This window comes from Mus pahari, chromosome 7 (genome assembly GCF_900095145.1).
Source record: "Mus pahari chromosome 7, PAHARI_EIJ_v1.1, whole genome shotgun sequence".
Taxonomy (NCBI): domain Eukaryota; kingdom Metazoa; phylum Chordata; class Mammalia; order Rodentia; family Muridae; genus Mus; species Mus pahari.
Window position 1 is genome coordinate 71,157,767 of NC_034596.1, and position 6,941 is coordinate 71,164,707.

At 44.4% G+C, this 6,941-nt stretch overlaps 1 protein-coding gene across 7 annotated transcripts in view; it reads left to right on the top strand.

Moving 5' to 3' along the window:
* Syne2 (spectrin repeat containing nuclear envelope protein 2) overlaps positions 1-6,941 on the top strand; it is a 304,126-nt gene that overhangs the window by 13,493 nt on the left and 283,692 nt on the right. Inside the window, exon 1 of one of the 7 annotated variants that reach the window (XM_029540658.1) lies at positions 5,469-5,545. The exons of the other annotated variants lie outside the window; for them this stretch is intronic. The gene's annotated coding sequence lies outside the window, so the exon portion shown is untranslated. Of the gene's footprint in view, positions 1-5,468; positions 5,546-6,941 lie in introns of those variants that run through there. 7 annotated transcript variants of the gene reach the window in all.

Consider the following 6,941-nt stretch of genomic DNA (forward strand, 5'->3'; position numbering starts at 1 on the left):
CTCCTCCTCCTCCTCCTCCTCCCCTTCCTTCCTTTCATCCATCCTTCCTTCCTTCCTTCCTTCCTTCCTTCCTTCCTTCCTTCCTTCCTTTCTTCTTTCCTCTCTTCCTTCCCCTTCCTGTGTCTCTCCTTCCTTCTTCCTCCCCAGCCACCACCTACACCTGGAGCTTCTTTTCTTTTATTCTGTCTAGAACTCCTTCTAGGAGCTGGCACCAATCACATTCAGGGTGGGTCTTTTTTCCCAGGTTAACCCTTTCTGGAAATGTCCTCATAGACAATCTTCAAAGTTGTAACCCACTAATTTCCTGGGGGCTCATAAGCCAATCACATTTAAAACAATAACCCTTGCATTAGGTTGAATTCAAGGGTGCCATACACAAGTGACAGGTGTTCCCTGGCAATCAGAAACAAAGGAGTGTCGTTCTGGATACTTAGTTGCTGCAGAAGGTGGCTAGTGAACAAGTCTCCACGTAGTTTCTGGAATGGAGGAAGTGTTGGCACAGAAAAGCAGAGTGCTGTGGGTGTACCCAGCCAGTGGTGATTAATGCCAGCCCTGGGGAGGCTGGAGCTAATTTTAATAGCATGGTTGAGCTGTGTATGCAATTGGCCTATAATGGCCCATGATGGTTTATGCATGGGGAATGGAAGAGGGTAAATTTCACGCTGAAGGAAAAGCACAGGTTTGGGGCAGAATTTGGTGAGAGAGAACACAGGAGGTGTAGGTAGTGGTTATTTTGGTTAATTTGGTTGGGTTTGGTTTGCAGGAGTGTTTGGATTATATCCTGATAGCCGGAGAGGAACCAAAATGGCTGATTGGTGCAAGATGTTTCAAGAAAAAAAATGTTCTAAAAAGATGTATCAGAGAAAGCTGGGATTATTGCTCAATTGCTAGAATGTTTGCCCAGGACACTCAAAGCTCTAGGTCAGTCCCCAGCACCGCACCAAGTGGCTATAGTGGTGCATGCTTGTCATCCAAGCACCCAGGAAGCAGAGGGAAAAAGAGCAGAACTCCAAGTTCAAGCTCATCCTCAGCTGCACGGAGATTTTTAAGGCTAGCATGGGTTATAAGAGATCCTGGGTCATATGAGACTGACTCTGTCCGTCCCTCCGTCGTCTGTCCGTCCATCCATGCGTCTCTGTTTCTGTCTCTCTCACACACACACACAGGGTTACAAGGGACGATCACATGCATGTGTACACACGCGGCTATTCTAGAGGCAGTGCAGTGTGAAAGAGGAGTAAAGAGGAGGATTGTAAATTGGGTGCCACAGATAATGTTGGGAGAAATGGAGAGGGAGTCAGGGAGAGGGAGGAGAGGTGACATGAGGGTCAGTTGCTTGTTGTTAACCTGACATCTAGCTAGCAGTTGCAAATTCAGTTTTGAAAGGAGGAAGTTGGTATTTATTGAGCACAAACTCTTTCTCTTTTAAGCTAAACACTTTGACTAAATTTATATAATAGTTGTAGCAGTGGGTTTTCACTACTCCGCTTTGTGCTCCTGGCGGATTGAATGAGCACACCCACCCAGGAGCTATCTCGGGTCCGAGAATGGAAAACACACACACACCTACCAGCTAATTTTAAAATGCCTTGGCTACCTCAAAGACTGGGCACTTACTCCTAAACCTTCCCCTGCTATCCCAGGCCAGTGGCCACTCCCCCGAAGTCTCACGTCTGGACACGCAGATTCACGGCATTAGCACCAATCTCCAACTACTACTACTTCTCCCAGTTTTTAGAGACAGAGTTCAAGACTATATCCCTGACTATCCTGGAACTCACTCCGTAGACCAGGCTGGCCTCAAACTCAAGAAATCTGCCTGCTTCTGCCTCTGCTGGAATTAAACACATGTGCCACCCCCTCCTGACTTTTCACAAATTATTAATTGAAAGCAAAAATTTCCTCCTTCCCTCCATCTTTTTCCCTTCTTCTTGCCATTCTTTTTGCTTATTAATATATTTAATTTATTTTTATTTTTTAATGATGTGTCTATGTGAGGATTTGTTCCCCCGAGTGCAGTATTTTTTTAGTGACCACAAGACTCCCTGGGGATGGAGTTACAGGTGCTGGTCCACTGACTGATGTAAGTGCCTGGAACCAAACTCTGTAAGAAGCAGTTGGTCTACCTGAGCAGCAGGGCTAGGTGATACCTGACTCACAGGTAGTGTGCTGACTCATCTTGTTTATTGATGCTGCCACATTCCTTTAAAGTGTCTTATCATTTTCCCGTAGGGTAGAAGTCCAAACAAAACTTCTCCTCACCCAGGTCTCTTGTTTACCAACCAGAAAGGTTTCTTTATTCTATCCAACCATGTTAGTATTATTTTCATTACATAATTCACCATAGGATCATGGCTTTTCCAATCCGCTTGACCAGGCCAAGCCACCCTGTTTGTCACAGCTTGTAGAGGACTATGTCCATCGCATTCACAAAGTTTCTTCCAGTTATAAGAATCGACTTGCTTGTAAGATTATTCGATAAATGTTTGTTTCCCACAAAGATGATGTAAAGAGATGATATAAAGAAAGAATGAATATTAAACCTAAAAAAAAAAAAAAGAAGAAGAAGAAGATGCAGCAGCAGCAGTAGTTGATCTTCTTAATTGTTGGGTCATGTCTCTAGCCTGGGTCGTCACTCACAGACAAAAATCTCACTATGGTGCCGACCACTAAGCAATCCTGCCTCAGCTTCCCTGGTAATTGGGACTCCAAATGCATATCATCATAGCCCAGTAAAACATTGACCTTGGGGACAGAGACATGACTCAGTGGTTATGAGCATTGGTGGCTCTTCCAGAAGACCTGAACTCAATTCCCAGCACCATGGGGTGGCTCACAAACCCTCTATAGCACAAGTTCCAGGGGACCCAGGCTTGCTTATGGCTGCTTCACACACCTCACACACGTGGTACACAGACATGCATGCAGACAAAACACCCATACAGGTAAAATAAAGTAGACATTAGGGAATAAAACCCAAAGGGCTGGAGAGATGGCTCAGTGGGTAAGAGCACCCGACTGCTCTTCCGAAGATCCTGAGTTCAAATCCCAGGAACCACATGTTGGCTCATAACCATCCGTAACAAGATCTGACTCCCTCTTCTGGAGTGTCTGAAGATAGCTACAGTGTACTTACACATAATAAATAAATAAATATTAAAAAAAAAAAGAAATAAAACTCAACCTTGGTATTTCCAACCTTTCTCAATGTTGGCTCTGTCTTCCAGCTGGAGGAGGAAACGCACACCTAGGTGGTGAGCAGCAGGAGGTAGCTCCCGGGCCTCTTCACAGACTCAGTGTTCAACCCCCACTGTGGAGTCTCTGCTTTGAGACAGACACCATCTCATTACTGGGTGGCTCCTTTGTCAGCTGAATGGAGACAAAGCTGAAAGGGAGCTTCCTTCTCCATTTTATGTCTCATGGTCTAATATGTCTTCCCTGTTAAACCCTCTGGGGTTTCTAGTGCTTTAAGGCTTCTTTTCCCTCAGTTCTGATCAAATGAAGTCATTTGTGTAAAAATTAATTTGATGAACCCCATTTTACTTAAATTGGAGAGGAAATTGGGGTAGAATAAGAGAATTATTATTGTTGATTATTTTATTTTATTTGGGGGGAGGGGAGCTAGAGTCTCATGTATCCCAGGGTTAACCTCAAACTCCCTGCGGTGCCCTTGAACTTCTGATCTGCCCGCCTCCACCTGAAGGGATTACAGGTGAGCTCTGAGTTCAGACAGTGCTTGGGATGGGACCTGGGGCTTCCTGCCTGCTAGGCTGGCTCTCCTCCAGTTGAGCATCTTTAACCTGAGTGTGTTGCTTTTTGTCTTCAGTAGTTTCTCTTCTATCTATCTATCTATCTATCTATCTATCTATCTATCTATCTATCTATCTATCTATCTATCTATCTATTTATCTGACTTGTTATTTTTAGCAGCCCTGGAGCCTGAGCCCAGGGCCCTAAGCATGTTAGGCAAGTGCTCTGCCTGCAGCAAAAGTGCAGGCTCTTTTTTATTACCTTTATTTTAACACAGGGCATTCTTGGTCAGGCAATGGTGACACACACCTTTAATCTCAGCACTCAGGGCACAGAGACAGGAGGATCTCTGAGTTTCAAGGCCAGTCTGGTCTACAGGTCAGGGCCACTTGTTGTTACAGAGAAGCCTTGTCTCATAAAACAATATACCCCCAAACAAATAAACAGAGGATGATGATGATGGTGATGATGGTGATGGTGATGATGGTGATGATGGTTGTGGTGGTGGTGATGATTATGATGATGATGGTGATAACAAGGCAGCGTTAAGTTGCCCAGCTGGCTTTGGACTTGAATCTTACTGCTTCAGCCTCCTGAGTAGCTGGTTTACACGCATTTGCCATCTTGGTGACTCCCTTAGTAGAGGAGAAACACATGATCCTTGGGTCACGTTGTGGTTGCAGATAAAATTACATCTGCAGGGCCAGGGAGATGGTTCAGCAGGTAGGGGCATTTGCTGCCAAGCCTGACACTCTGAGTAAGACCTCGGGGACCCACGTGATAGAAGAGAACTGACCCCAAAGTTTTCCTCTGACCTCCAGATGACCCCTAAACACAATATATAAAAAGTAATAAAAAATAACTATTAAAGTTTAAATACCTGTTGTATCTTTAAAAAGTTTAAATCTGGAACTTAAGTGTCTTAAGATTTCATTTTCATGTACACACACACTATATGCACACACATACTATATGCATTCACACATGCACACGTGTGCACACACACCACACACATTATACACACACTACACACTATACACACACACTATATGTACATACTATGTGCATTCACACATGCATACTTGCACACATACACACTATACACACATTATACACATACTACACACTACACATACATTATACACATACTACACACTATACACACACTACACACATACTACACACTATACACACACACTACACACTATACACATTTACACATGCACACTTGCACGCACACACACCATGCACACACTGTACACACACACCATGCACACATACTATACACACACACTATGCACACATACTATACACACACATTATGCACACACACTACACACACATACTATACACACATACTATGCATACACATTACACACACACTGTACACACACATACTATACACACACACTATGCACACATACTATACACACATACTATGCTTACACACACACACACACACACACACACACACACACGGTTCTTTCCTGTTTCCACTTTCCGGTCTCCCGGCACTCACAGCGCCCTTCCCTAGCGATTACCATCGCTGCTATGAATCCTTGTTATGTTTTGCTTATTTGAATATTTCCAAACCCTTGGAGCCTCGCTGTAACTCACGGCTCTCCCTAGACTTTGCACTTCCTCCTTTTCCTCCTTTTGGTGTCATGGTTTGTTCCTGAGGTGTCATAAACCCTGGCTCTTATTTTAGTCCTCTGTTCTGAAAGCCCAGCACACATCAACTCTAACCCACTTTAAATATTCTTGGCTTGGCTGGTGGATCCTGGACGTAACCAGGGTAAGAATTTCAAGACCTTGAGCTTCTTACTTGCTGCGAAACCAGTTCTGTTGGTTAATTTATCACAGCAGTTTGACAGCCAAATGCAGTCGTGGGCAAAAGCATGTATGTTTCTTTTTCCTTATTCTCCCTTTCTCTGTCTGTCTCTCTGTGACTTTCTGTCTTTCTGTGTCTCTGTCTCTCTCCTTGAGAAAGAGCGGAGAGGCTGGAGATGTAGCTCAGTCAGTGGCTTGCTCGACGTGTGTGCGCTGTGTCCTGGGTTTGATTCTCAATACTGCATAACTAAGTGTTCAGGATGGCATGGCTGTAGACATGTGGTATTAAATTTCTCTACAGAACTGTGCAGGGAGTGAGAGGATTGGACATGTGTTTCCTATTAGGTTTCTTGCTGTGGTGGTTAAGGGCATGGCCTTTGAAGCTAAAAGTATTTGGGTTCAAGTTAGTCCCGCTAATCGCTTGATGTGTGGCTTTGGATAAGTTATGCACTCTCTCGGTTACCCTAAAGCGGGTAGATGGGATGTATTTGATAGACGTGCCAACGTCATGGTTCATGGATAGTGTGTGGCATGAATTAAATACTGAACAAATATTAGCTTTTCCTTTACTGCTTTGTTGGTTTCAAGTAGACAACCTCCAGTTTTATCACCTTGAAGAGGGGAATCCCCAGTTCTTCACAGCGGGTGGCTCACTTTCATTTGCCCCATTAGTCAGTCGCCAGAAGTGACATATAGTTACTGACAACTTTGGAAGGCTGGTGCAGATCTCAGGATCTCTCTTGGTGGTCAGTTCTAAGTGTCTTGAGGATTTCCTTGCATCTCGGGGGTCCGTCCGTTTCTCCGCATCTTTAAGTGTTTAGTTTTGTGTCTACTCAGGAACATACCGTAGCCTATGTAAGAGATCTTTTGAGGTTTGATTGACTTGTTCAGCAACAGAGAGAAAACAACATAGACTAGCTTCCTTGTCTCCTTCTTTCTCTCCCCCTCTTCTTTTTCTGAGCTGGAGATTGAATCCAGGGCCCCACACATCCTAGGCATGTACTTTACCGTTGAACCCTCCCATCCCGTCCTGTGGGGCCTTTGTTTCTTGTTGAAGGCTGTGTATGCAGTGTGTGGGGGTGGGCTGGGGTGAGGCCAGGCTCATTCCATGAAGAGAGCTTTGAGAAGGGAAAAATAATCCCCAGAAACTCAAAACTCAGTTTGAAATTCCATAAAGGAAACTGAAGACCCTATTCCTTTAGTCCTTGAACAGAAGGCATCAGAAAAATATATGCATTATGGGAAATGTTGCCTTCATGGAAAAAAAAAAAAAAAAAGTGAGCCGGGCTTGGTGGCACACACCTTTAATCCCAGCACTTGGGAGGCAGAGGCAGGCAGACTTCTGAGTTCGAGGCCAGCCT